This window comes from Taeniopygia guttata, chromosome Z (assembly GCF_048771995.1).
Source record: "Taeniopygia guttata chromosome Z, bTaeGut7.mat, whole genome shotgun sequence".
NCBI lineage: Eukaryota > Metazoa > Chordata > Aves > Passeriformes > Estrildidae > Taeniopygia > Taeniopygia guttata.
In genome coordinates this window covers 70821380-70833426 of record NC_133063.1, presented here as the reverse complement: position 1 = coordinate 70833426, position 12047 = coordinate 70821380, and the positions used below count along the sequence as shown (strand labels likewise).

Below are 12047 nucleotides of genomic sequence, written 5' to 3'. Positions count from 1 at the left end.
TCATAGCAAGATGCAGTTCTTGCTATTAATTCAGTAGCAAATTAAATTTCTTCACTTACAAATGAATAAAACCTGCAAAATTGTTTCTTATATCCATAGTGATTTAAAATATTCTATTTAAATTATTTACTGTTACAGAGAATCTACTGTGAGGTAAGATGTTAGATAGTAATACTAGCATTTTAGCACTTTTGTGTGTATTGAATGCGTCTTGTGACCTACAATGTCTGTGCATGCTTAATATGACAACAGCAAAACAGAATAATGAGGAAATTCTTCAAGTGGAAACACTTCAGCAAACTTTTCAGTCAAATACAGTCAAAAAGCACTAATTAGAGCCAGGTGTTTCATTACGGCATTCTGTGCACCTGAATCTTGGCTTGTGACACTGGTCTTTTGTAACATTTACATATTTCAGGGCATATTAACAATGAATATGCAAACTACTGTTATTACCTGAATTATTTTTATTATTATTATTACTGCATGACTCCTTTGCATTATCTACCAAAGGTCTTGGGAGTCTGAGAAGGTCCCTGCTTATTGGAAACTAGCCAATATTATTCAATTTACATGAAGGGTGTGCCGAAAGACACAGGAAACTACAAATGATAGTTCTAGCCTCAGTTCCTGGAGAAGATTATACTGTGTACTTCTGAAAGGCATTTAAAGAACAATGCAATCAACACTGGTTCACAATCACAGAGTCCCTGTTTACCTAATTCAATATCCATCTATGATATCCTCCAAGTGGATCAAGGGAAGGTGGTGGAAGGGACTTTTCTGGGTTTTAGTAAGTCTGTACCTCACAGCATCCTTCTGTTAAAAGTTGTCCTATTGTGGGAGGAGAGAGTTCACAACACTGTGGGTGAAGAACTGGCTGAATGTCAGAGCTGAAAGGATTGGTGGGGCTATATCTGGCTGGCAGCTACTTCCCAGGGGTGTTCCTCACAGAACTGTTTTAGGGTCAGTCCTGTTCAAAATACTTATTCATTATCTGTATATAGGAAAATGCACCATTTTGTATCAGCAAGTTTGCAGATGATACAAAACTGGAGGTGCTGTTGACTCTTGCAGAGTGACCTTGCAGACCTTTCTAGATGGACTAAAACACTAGACAAAGATTAATGAGACAAAATTTAGGTTCATATGCCAAGTTCTTCGCCTAGAGCACATGATCACACTGGAGGAGGAGTGACTGAATACCAGCTTTTCAGACAGGGATCTGGGGCAGTTGGTTGACATTAAGCTGAATGTTGAGTCAATGCTGTCAGGCAGGAGGGCAGACTGCATCCTGGGGTACATCAGACACAGCATCACCAGCCAGTCCAAAGAGGTGATTGTCCCACTGTACTCAGCATCAGTGTGGCCTCACCCTGAGTGCTGGCTGCAGTGCTGGGCCCCACAATTTATAATAGATTTGAAGGTCCTTGAGTGCATTCAGAGCACAGCAACAAAGCCAGGGAAGGGACTTGAAGCCTTGTCCTCTGAGGAGCAGCTAAGGACTTTGAGATGCCATAGTTTAAAGCAAAGGAGGCTAAGCCCTTACTGCTCTCTGCAGCTTCCCAAGGTGAGGAAGCAAGAGGGAGATGCAGATGTGTCTAGTGATAAGATGCATGGGGATGGTTCTGAGTGGCATCAAAGGAGATGCAGGCTGAACCTGAACCTCAGAAAGTATTTTTTTAACAAGACAGTGGAATAGACTTCCTAGAATAGTGCCTGAAGCCTGTCAATGTTTATGAGGCATTTGGATAAGACCATTAATATCTGCTTTAGCTTTCAGTCAGCCTTGAAGTGGTTGGGCAGTTGGATCTTTGGACATCACTTCTAAATGAAATATTCTATTATATTCTTAATTATAATATGTATGTATTATATAATATTAAATTATAAGAAATATTCTTCATTTGACATTAATTAGAACAAAGATTATTTAAAGAATAATGATAAAAAATTTAGCTTCAAAAATCCCTTTCAATCAGTACAGTTTCTTCTTCTGTATATAAAATCATCTTGTTCTTTCTATGCTCATTCATATTCCCAGCTGTCATGGTTTGACACTGGCACAATGCCAGTGACCCCATGAAAAGGCAATCTCTCAATTGAATGCTGTGAAACGCAATCGAGAACAGAGCAAAGCAGGCCCAAGCTCAATAACAAGAAAAAACTTTATTAAGCTGCTACTACTATACTACTATAGAAGGAAAAAGAAATAAAAAAAAACACACACAAAAATCAAAATGAAAACCGTCCAAAGCATTCCTCCTTCCACCACCCACTTCCAACAAACCACAGTGAGACACAGCCTGGACCCAAATCAGGTTTCCACCCTCCAAACAATTGATTCTCAGTCCATTGAGGGAGAGAGGAGTCCCTCCTGTGCCACAGACTCCCCAAGAAACACAGCTGCCACATCCTGTGCTTCGATGTCACCACATGACACCAGAGAAAAAAGTTTGCCAATGGTGACCCTCTCCTTTCCATGCACAGTGCTCTCACCACCAATGCATAGATGGACAGACTGCTTTTAGGATTTTTCCTTTCAAGGATGCCCTGCCAAGAGGGGAAAAACAACAGTTCAGTTTTTCATTTTTGGGACCACAGTCCCCCCCATTTTCCCCTGGGGCCGAGGGTCTAAGAACAGAGATCTTCTTCTCTTCTTCCTCTGCGAAGACAGGGGGCACTACTACAAACCTTTTTAACTTTTCTCTGTTCGCTCCACTTCTGTCTTTTTCCAGCTGAAGCATGGTCTCTTTGGCTCACCGGCATCCTCCTAAAATACAGTCTCTGTTGGAGGAGAAGATCAGTACAGCCTGTGGTTACCAAGAAAAAGTCCAGCCAAAAAGCCACTCCATCATCTCCACATCCCAGGGTCCAAGCTGTCTCTCTTCCACTCTTTCAAACCAAGGAGGAGAAAAATTTCACAAAGCTTTCATTTCTCAGGAAGGGTTAAAAGTCCCGACTCCCAAGGATGGCTCGCTGCCCAGGCTCCAGCTCCCACAGGCGGCTGGGCACCTTGCAGCCCCCCCGCTCTTCTCCTTCCCCGCGGCGAACTGCTGGCAAAACCACCGCTGTCTCTTTCTCTCTCTTGGGAGAGAGAGAGACTCTGGGGAGAAACGGAGACATCACAGATTTTCTCCACCCTTCCATCTGCAGGGGGCCAGCCCGGTTCCAGTCCCTCCACCCTTGGGCCTACCTCCGAAGGCCACGTGGCTTCTCCCCTCCCCCACCCAGCTCGTGGCCGGGCAGGGGAGAGTCCTGCACTGACCGCTGACCGGAACCAAAGAGAGCGAGTTCTCCTGGGAATTCTGCTTTTAACCCCTCTGTGTTCTCAGAGGCATGTCCACCTTCAATTGGTCAATGTCCAAATTGACCTCTTCCTTCCGGATAAATTCTTTTTCCGTGTCAAACCACAACACCAGCCTTTCAAAGAATTTTATTGGAACATTATAGCCATACTTTCGTATCTTGTCTAACAAGACTAAGTCCTGTTCTTCATTACAGGGAATATTCCTGTGAAGAAATCCATTTTTTATGATCACTGCTGTAAATGGCAGTTAAAAAGTACATTCTTTTAATAACTTGAAATTCAGTGTGTCTAGCTTAGTACCAAGCTCAAAAGCTAATCTTAACTCCTATATATTCTGTTGTTTCACCTGTTGCACTGTCATGTTTTCACTAGGCCTGTAATTTATTTTCATAAAATATATCATCTTAAATGGCATTATCAGCCTAGCTGCTAAGATAAACAAATCTGTATAGACAACCTTTATCATAATGTTCACACAGAGATTTATTTGGGGTTTGGCTGTATAGATAAGGAAATAGGCTATCTGGGAAACCCTCTTCATTATACCTGCCTCAAAATGACTTTCAAAGAAAGCGAACTGAGAGGCTGAAAAGTTGCCAGGTTTTTTTTTTCTGGTTTTTCTTCGCAAAAGCTGTTGTCACTTGGAACTTGATTAATGGCAAGAAGATGAAGCCAAGTGCAGAAAAGCCATTAGTAAGCCCAAAAGCAATCATTTTTTTTGTTGTGCTGTGTTACACATAGCAGACAGAGGTTTGAATTGAGAATATGTTCAAGTCAGTGAAAAAAAGATCTTCTCTGGATCTTCAAATCAGTCAAAACTTGAGTTTGGTCATTAGTTGCAATATGTCAAAACCACAAAATGCAAGGAGAAAAACTTCTAATTTCATTAACATTTATCAAACCTGGAAACCTAAATTTAACCTTATTGGTAGTTCCTGTGATTAGTGTTGCTTATTCCTAAGGAGACGTACGTACATCAAAAAACTGCTTGTTGGGATGTTTTTTTGTTGAAGTCTTGAAACAAAAAGGTGAAGGGAGAGCGATATTTATTCTTTAATGAGTTGTTTAAACTTAAATAACTGTGTAAGTAGATATTCTTAAATGTGGCCTCATTTTCACATGAATGTACCATTCTGAATGTACCATTTGGTTCCAGCAAGATCCTCCAGGATCTTTCAGGTTCCAGAATTGACATGGTTTAGCACTAATACAAATGGCTGCAAACTCATGAGAGATGATTTTAAAAAATAGATTAATTTTTTAAATAAATGGTATGCACATATGAAACTGCTCCTCTTGTGAAAAGGTAGGACACTATGCATGTGTGTGTATTGCAGTTTCTTTTTTATGAGTCAGATAAACAAGGTGATATTTCAGGTATTTATCATGAGTGTCATTTATTCATAGAATCAGAGCATATACTCAGTTGAAAGGAGCCCATCAGGATCGCAGAGTCCAACTACAGCCCTGCACAGGATGACCCCAAGAGTCACACCATGTGCCAGAGAGCACTCCTTGAACTCGTCATCTGGTGCAGTGACCACTTCCCTGGGGAGCTGTTCCAGTGCCTAACCATCTTCTGGGTGAAAATTCCTGATACCCAACCCAAACTTCTTCTGACACAGCTCCAGGCCATTCCCTCTGGTCACTCAGGTCACCACAGAGCCTGCCCCTCCTCCTCCCCTCATGAGGAAGTTGCTGACTGCAACGAGGTCTCAACAATAAGATCTCAGCCACCTTTATAAGGCTTCCTCTTCGGACCCTTTACCATCATTGTGGTCCTCCTTTGGACACTAATAACTTTAAAATTTTCATGTAATATGTTGCCCAAAACTGCCCCCAGCACTCGAGGTGAGGCTGCCCCAGTGCAGAGCAGAGCAGGACAGTCCCTTTTCTTGCCCAGCTGGGATGCTGTGCCTGATGCCTCCCAGGACAGGGTTGGCTCTCCTGGCTGCTGGAGCACTTCTGACTCATATTCCACTTTCTGTTAACTGGGATAGCCAGCTCCTTTTCCACAGTGCTGCTCTCCAGCCTCTCATTCCCCAATCTGTCTGTACATCCAGGGTTGCCCTGTCCCAGATCCAGAATCTGCAACTTTCCCTTTTTCAACTTTATTATGGCTGGTGATTGGTTATCACTCTCATTTGTAGAGATCTTTCTGCAGAGCCTCTCAGCCCACAAAGGAGCCAACAGCTGCTCTCAATTTAGTGGTGTTGGCAAACTTACTTAGTCTTCGTTCCAGTCCTGTATCTGATGCCATTTTGGTTTTTACCTTTTTTCTTTTATATATTTTCTGTATTCTTGTAACTTCCTATTGTAGCCTAACTTCAACATTTTCCTAGTCAGAGGGACACAACATGTTCCAAAGCTCCTATCCTATCTTGGTTCTCCATAGAATCCAAGGCCAAAAAACAGCTCTTCAGACACATTTTCATAAACAAGGTTCAGTCCCATCTAATTGGGGGGGAATTTAGAAGGGGCTTTGACTGGGTGGGAATTGCATCACCAGTTCTATTCCTAATTGCTGTTTTTTTTGTCAAGTAACCTAAATTACCAAACTTATAAAACTGTATGCACCCCTGTGGGGAGTAGGATTTTGTGGACATTTTTCCATAGCTGCTCCTGGAGGCCTTCAATAAAGACCTACTTCTATATTAATTCCTATACCAATATTATCTCAAAAGTGTGTTGTTTCATTTCTAGGTTGAAAAAGGCACCACATCCAAGTCATTTATGAAACTGTTGAAGAACTGGGCCAAGGATGGAGCCCTGTGGAACCCCACTAATGACAGGTCCCCAGTCTGATGTCACCTCATTCACTGTAACTGCTTGTGCCCCACCCATCAGCTGTTTGTTCACCCATCACAGGATGTGTGTATCCAGCTGTGGGCTGCACATTTTGTCCAAAAAGGATCCTGTGAGAGACAGCATCAAAAGCTTTGCTGAAGTTCAGAAAGCTTACATCAACTGACTTTCCTAGATCAACTACGTGGGTTACCCTGTCATAGAAGATCAGACTTGACAATCAGGCCTTCCCCTCATGAAGCCATGCGGGCTGTGACTGATGACTTTATTGTCTTTCAGGTGCTTTTAAATACCTCCCAGAATAATCTTCTCCATAATTTTACTGGGCACTGAAGTGAGATTGACAGGTCTGTAGTTTCTTTCTGTGTGAGGGCATCCTTCCATTGAAAATCAAAACAACATTCCCCAGTTTCCAGTCAACTGGGACCTCTCCAGAATCCCAAGACTCTTAAAAATCATTGAGCAAGGCTTTATGATGACATCAGCTAACTGTTTGACTCTTGGATTAATCCCATCAGGCCCCATCAATTTATAGGGACCCAGTTCAAGCAGCAGATCCCACAAAAGTTCAGGTTCAACTGGGATTTTATCATTACTGGAATCATGGTCTTCCAGTTTAGGAAGTGTTAAAGATGAAGGCAAAGAATGCATTGAACACCTTGGACTTGTCCATGTCTGTGCTTGTGAGGTGACCACCCTCATCCTGTAATGGGCCAATGGTATTCCTCCACTGCTTCCTGTCATTAACATGTTTGAAAAAAAAAAAAAAAAAGTAGTTTTATTGCTCTCACTATTCTGTCCAGTTTCTACTCCACTTGAGCTTTGATTGTACAATTTTTTTTCCCTAGAGCAGTGAGCACCATTGTATTCTTCCTATGTCAGCTGATCCTGCTTCCACTAGGCAACACCTTCCTTTTTCTCCTTATTTCAAAAAGATCCATTTTCAACCAAGCTGGCCTTCTGCCTCACCTGCTTGGCTTCCATTATTTGTAAATTGCCTGTTCCTGTGCCATTAGGAGGTAATGGCTAAAAAATGACCAGCATTGAGGGACCCCAGCACCTGCAAAAAGGTTTTTCCCAGGTGACCTTACTCACAAATTTCCTGAGCATCCTGAAGTCTTCACTCGTGTCCAGGGTTGAGGTTTTGTTGCCACTCTTCCTCCTGTAAACAGAGATTTTGAACTTGATTGTTTTATGGTCACTATGGCCAGGACAGCCACCAGCTCACAAGATCATTTCTGTTGACAAGCAGTAGATCATGGGGGGACATCTTTCTGAACCTGCTCCCTTGGGACTTGTTCCATAAAGCTGTCATCCAGGTATTTCAGGAATCTTCTGGCCTGGATTATACCAGCTGTGCGATGCTCCATTTGATTTCTGGCAAGTTGAAGTCCCCCACAGTGACAAGGGCAGTTGACCTGGAAGTATCCTTTAGTTCCTCAAAGAAGTGATTAATATGCATCATTGTCCTGGCTAGGAGGGCTATAGTAGACTCCCAGTATGTCATCTGAATTAATTTTTTGCACCTTGATTCTTACCTGGGGGCTTTCAATTGTGCAATTGCTGACTGTGAGCTCCATACATTCCCTTCTGTGATGTACAGTGCAAACCCTCTACCTCTTTTCCTTGCCCAAAGAGCCTGTAACCATCCAACAGGACACTCCAGTCACAGATCTCATCCTGCCATGTTTCACTTATGCAAGTAATGACAAATCTCTGGGGCTGGGCCAAGCTTATCTTCCTCGTGCTGCATGCATTAGTGTAGAAACATCTCAGGTTACACTGTAGGTAACACCTCTTGAAGCTGCTGCAAGGATCCCATTAGAGCTTGTTCCCATAACTTTTGTCACACCATCCCATTGTTCATTGCTGGCAGGGCGGATTTGGTCTCTTACCAAGCTTGTTTATACTTCTATCAATGAGCTGTGCTAGCTTCTCTTTGTTGGAGTTCTAGTGTGCTAGAAGTCTTTTTCCTCTCTGAGTTGCATCCCATCCATGGATTGGCCGCGTGTAAAGTAGATCATCTCATGGTCAAAACTCCCAAAACAATCAAAAATCTTTCTGATTACACAAGCCTCAGCATTGCTGATGGATCTGCCTATCAATGTCATCCCTTGTTACCAGAAGGATAGAGAAACTCACTAACTGTGCTCCTGATCCTTCAACCAATCATCCAGACAGCTAGACAGATGGGCAAAGAAAGTGACATGAAGTTCAACAAGACCAAGTGCTGAATCCTACACTTTGGCCACAACAATCCCAGGCAGCATTACAGACTTAAGACAGAGTGACGGACCTGGGGGAAGAGGAGGCTCAGGGGGGACCTTATTCCTCTGTACAACTCCCTGAAAGGAGGGTGCAGCCAGCTGAGGGTTGTCCTCTTCTCTGGGGCAATCACAATAGGACAAGAGAACAGAGACTTAAACTGTGCCTGGGGAGGTTAAGGTTGGCCATAGGAAAGAAATTCTTCACAGAAAGGGTGATTAGATCTCAGAAGGGGCTGCCCTGGAAGGTCACTGTTCCTGGGGGGAGGACTGGACTGGCACTTGGTGCTGTGGGCTAGTTGATGTGGTGGTGTTTGGTCGTGGGTTGGACTTGATCTCAGGTGTCTTTTCCAACCTAGTTGATTCTGCAGTTCTGGACATCCAATAACCTTCTTCCAGCCTTCATTTTCAACAGACCCTTGCCTAATTATCTTGTGGGGTTTTGAGTCTGTCTTCTCTGCTACATTCATTTACTGAAACTGATTTTATCATATGAGAAAAGGAGGAGGGTGCAACAGTTGTTAGATTGGATTTTTAGGTTTGAAAATACAAAGAAGATAAAGTCTCATGGACAACTTTATTGCAATTTCATATGAGAGGGCAGAGCAGTTAAGTTCAACTAATAACAGGTTAGCTTTCATCTTCAGCTACTAATGTAGGCTGTTTTATACTCTCATATCTGAAACGTGTCTAATTCTACTTTGCAGATAAGTCATCATGATTGGTCTGTTTTTCTTTTAGGTGAACTGGAAGCAGGAAGAAGAGTTTAGACAAGAATCCAGAAATAAATTATTTTCAGGATCTTTCAATTCAATATATTTAAATTACTTCTGCTTGTACGAGGGAAACACATGTACATTCTCTCAGTAGCATAGGTCCAGGTGCTCAGAAAATGTAAATATATATATTTGAAAAAATAAGCTAAGTTTAAAAAGAAATTGACTGTTTTAATAATTACAATTAAGGATTTTGGAGGCTTGATCTTTTAGGACTTCCATTTTCTGCTGTCCTTTTCTTTTCCTCTACATTAGCAAATACTTGTATATTTCAAAGAAATATTGGTCAAATCTTAAATACAGATGATGGGCCTGTAGTCAAGTGGTAGTGTTCATACTTTGAAATAATACCAGAATAGTATTTAAAAGCTACATAATATTAATTTGGCTGTGGTAAATAATTCTTACTTTTTAACTAAATGTTAATAGTAATTTTTCTGCCACATTTTCTTAATTATCTCAAGCATATTGATTACTCTCATGATTTACCATCTCCTTAAAACAAGTGAAAGAAATAGTCATATTTCATTAAAGGAAGAGGCATACTAAACCTGTTAGGAACTCTTGAAACTGATGCACATACCACAAACTTTTCAATACAGTCGTTAAATCCAGCATTTGAGCAGTAGGTGGTACGAATAATGGCATTCGGAGTCAATTAAAATGGTACAAAGTTTAGGTAATGTTTTGAGTGATCACTTGTGAATTTTGTATTCCAGAAAGTTGATAATTGATTTTATTTTCTGTATCTAGACCCATGTTATTAATAGGAAAAAATCTGATATATGGAGCAGGACAATATGTCTGATATATGTCTCCTGGACAATACTTTGATTTTCCCTTTAGAACTGGCTAGTTGTCTTGTACTGCATAAAAGGAGTATTCTCTGGAAAGACTGTGAAGATAGTGCAGCAAACACCAGCTTTCTTCTGGGAGAGAGTGACTTTGTCACAGCTCCTCCGTCCACATTTCTGTCCACATCCATCTGTGCAGCACAGAAAAGCTCCTTACAGTCCTTTCCAGTGCTTATTAAAGCAAGGAGTGAAGGTCAGTTTTTGCCTCAAGTTTTTATTATGATAGACTGGCAAGAAAACTAAGATTATTTTTTCTAAGGCAGACCTGCGAAGGACATTGACAGCAACATACCCACTTGGTCTCTTTTAAACAAAGGATCAAATAATTGTTTTATTTTCTTCTTCCTCACCTGATGGAGAGTGTTGTTTGTTGTCAGGATTATTAGCAAGATAATTCACGTGCCTTTTACTAGACAAGAAGTTAAAAGGAGAAAGCTGTTGTGGTAGTGCATTCCTTCAGTTACCTCACCTAGATTTCACAAAGCATTTCTAGCTCAGCCACATGGGTTTTATTATTAATAATGAATATTGGAAAGGTTGCAACTTAAATTTTGACCTGGAGAAAAGATAAATTGTTAGATCAGGGGTCAGTAACCTAAATAGGAAGAAATGGTGTTACCTAAATGGGTCCTGACCATGTGTTAATGTTTCCAACAGAACAATACCATTTCTTGTGTTATGTGGCACCTTATTTTTTTACCCTTAGAATTACCAACAGTTTGATTCACAAGTGGCCCTCTTGTTTCTTGCTCTGTTAGGTTTCTTTGGATCCCAAAAAGCTGCTTACACTTGGAAATTGCATCAGTCCTGATGCAAAAGAGACTTCCAGTAAGCACTGAAAGCAATTTTTACTCAAATTGTTTTAAGGAAGCATAAATATTCAATATTTTACTAAGAATGTTTGCTTTTCTATTCTTTGCATATTTCAGAAGAAAATTGTGGTGCTTTTTGCAATCCTCTCATATAATAATGCTTGTTCTGAGACACTGGTATGCTATCATTTAAAAAGGGCCTTTGTGTCAGTAGATTTAAATTTTTTTTAATATTTTGAAATAAACTTTTAAATTATTAAGCATGTAAGTAGGTAGGTAGTAAGTAGGTAGAGAGATAGCACATATTAAAAGAGATAACCAAATTTTTCATATATCTTTTCTCTGTGTGTTCAAAATGGAGGAATTTGGTATTTGTTGTGCGCAGTGAATTAACCTGCTGAATAAAGGAGAAAATTTAAAGAGTTCTTTTTCAGCCAAGGTTACTGGTGAAGGGAGAATAAAGTATTGAAAATGGTGGGCAGAAAAGGACATCTGTATTTTAGAAAGGCATTTTTTTTCTGTTGAAAAATGTTTTATGTCATTCCTGTTACAGTTAAGGTGGTAGATTTATTTCTATCTGTTTATGTTTTAAATTAGCTGAGATGATAGTAAAATACAGAAAAAGGTGAAGACTGTTACTGTGAAAATTATATAACATAACAATATAATATTTAATACTCTAGGAAAGCAGTAGTGTAAGAGTAAGAAAAATAAAAGCAGTCTCTCAAATGCCAAAATTCTGTTAAACTAAAGGTAACTAATTAGCTATGAGTTACTGATGTGATAAAGGCAAGAGAAATACTCTTGGATTTGGCTGGGATGTTAATGGATGCGATTTGGAGTTCATGACATCTACTGCTCCTTGAAAAAAATGAATTTTAGATACTGGTAAAATTTCTTTAAGTTGTAGGTGAAGAATCCTGAGAGTGGAAGAATTCAGGAATGGATATCAGTGAAGATAATTTAAGCTATTGGGAGTCAAAAATAGCATGCAGAAAGTTCATTTCATCTTTAAAAAGTGTTACTAGAGAAATTATTCTTATTACTCAAGAAAAAAATATAAAACTTTCAAAATTGCATTTTCCAGGTAGAAAAAAATTGAAGTTTCTACACATTAAGTAAAATATAATTTCTAAGGCAAATTAGGATAGAGAAATCTACCAAAAATACCTAATTTATTTCTGGTTTTTTTTTAAATTTTGTCTGGTCAAACTATAAATTCAGGT

The 12047-nt window shown here is 40.2% G+C and overlaps 1 protein-coding gene and 1 long non-coding RNA gene across 31 annotated transcripts in view; one reads left to right on the top strand and one right to left on the bottom strand.

Annotated features, from left to right (window-relative positions):
- The window catches only part of PTPRD (protein tyrosine phosphatase receptor type D), a 1149749-nt gene that overhangs the window by 933192 nt on the left and 204510 nt on the right, over positions 1-12047 (top strand).
- Positions 2151-6564, bottom strand: LOC140681943 (uncharacterized). Its single transcript, XR_012053160.1, has 2 exons — positions 2695-6564; positions 2151-2553 (listed from the first exon to the last, which is right to left on the bottom strand). It is a non-coding gene; the product is annotated as an uncharacterized lncRNA (long non-coding RNA).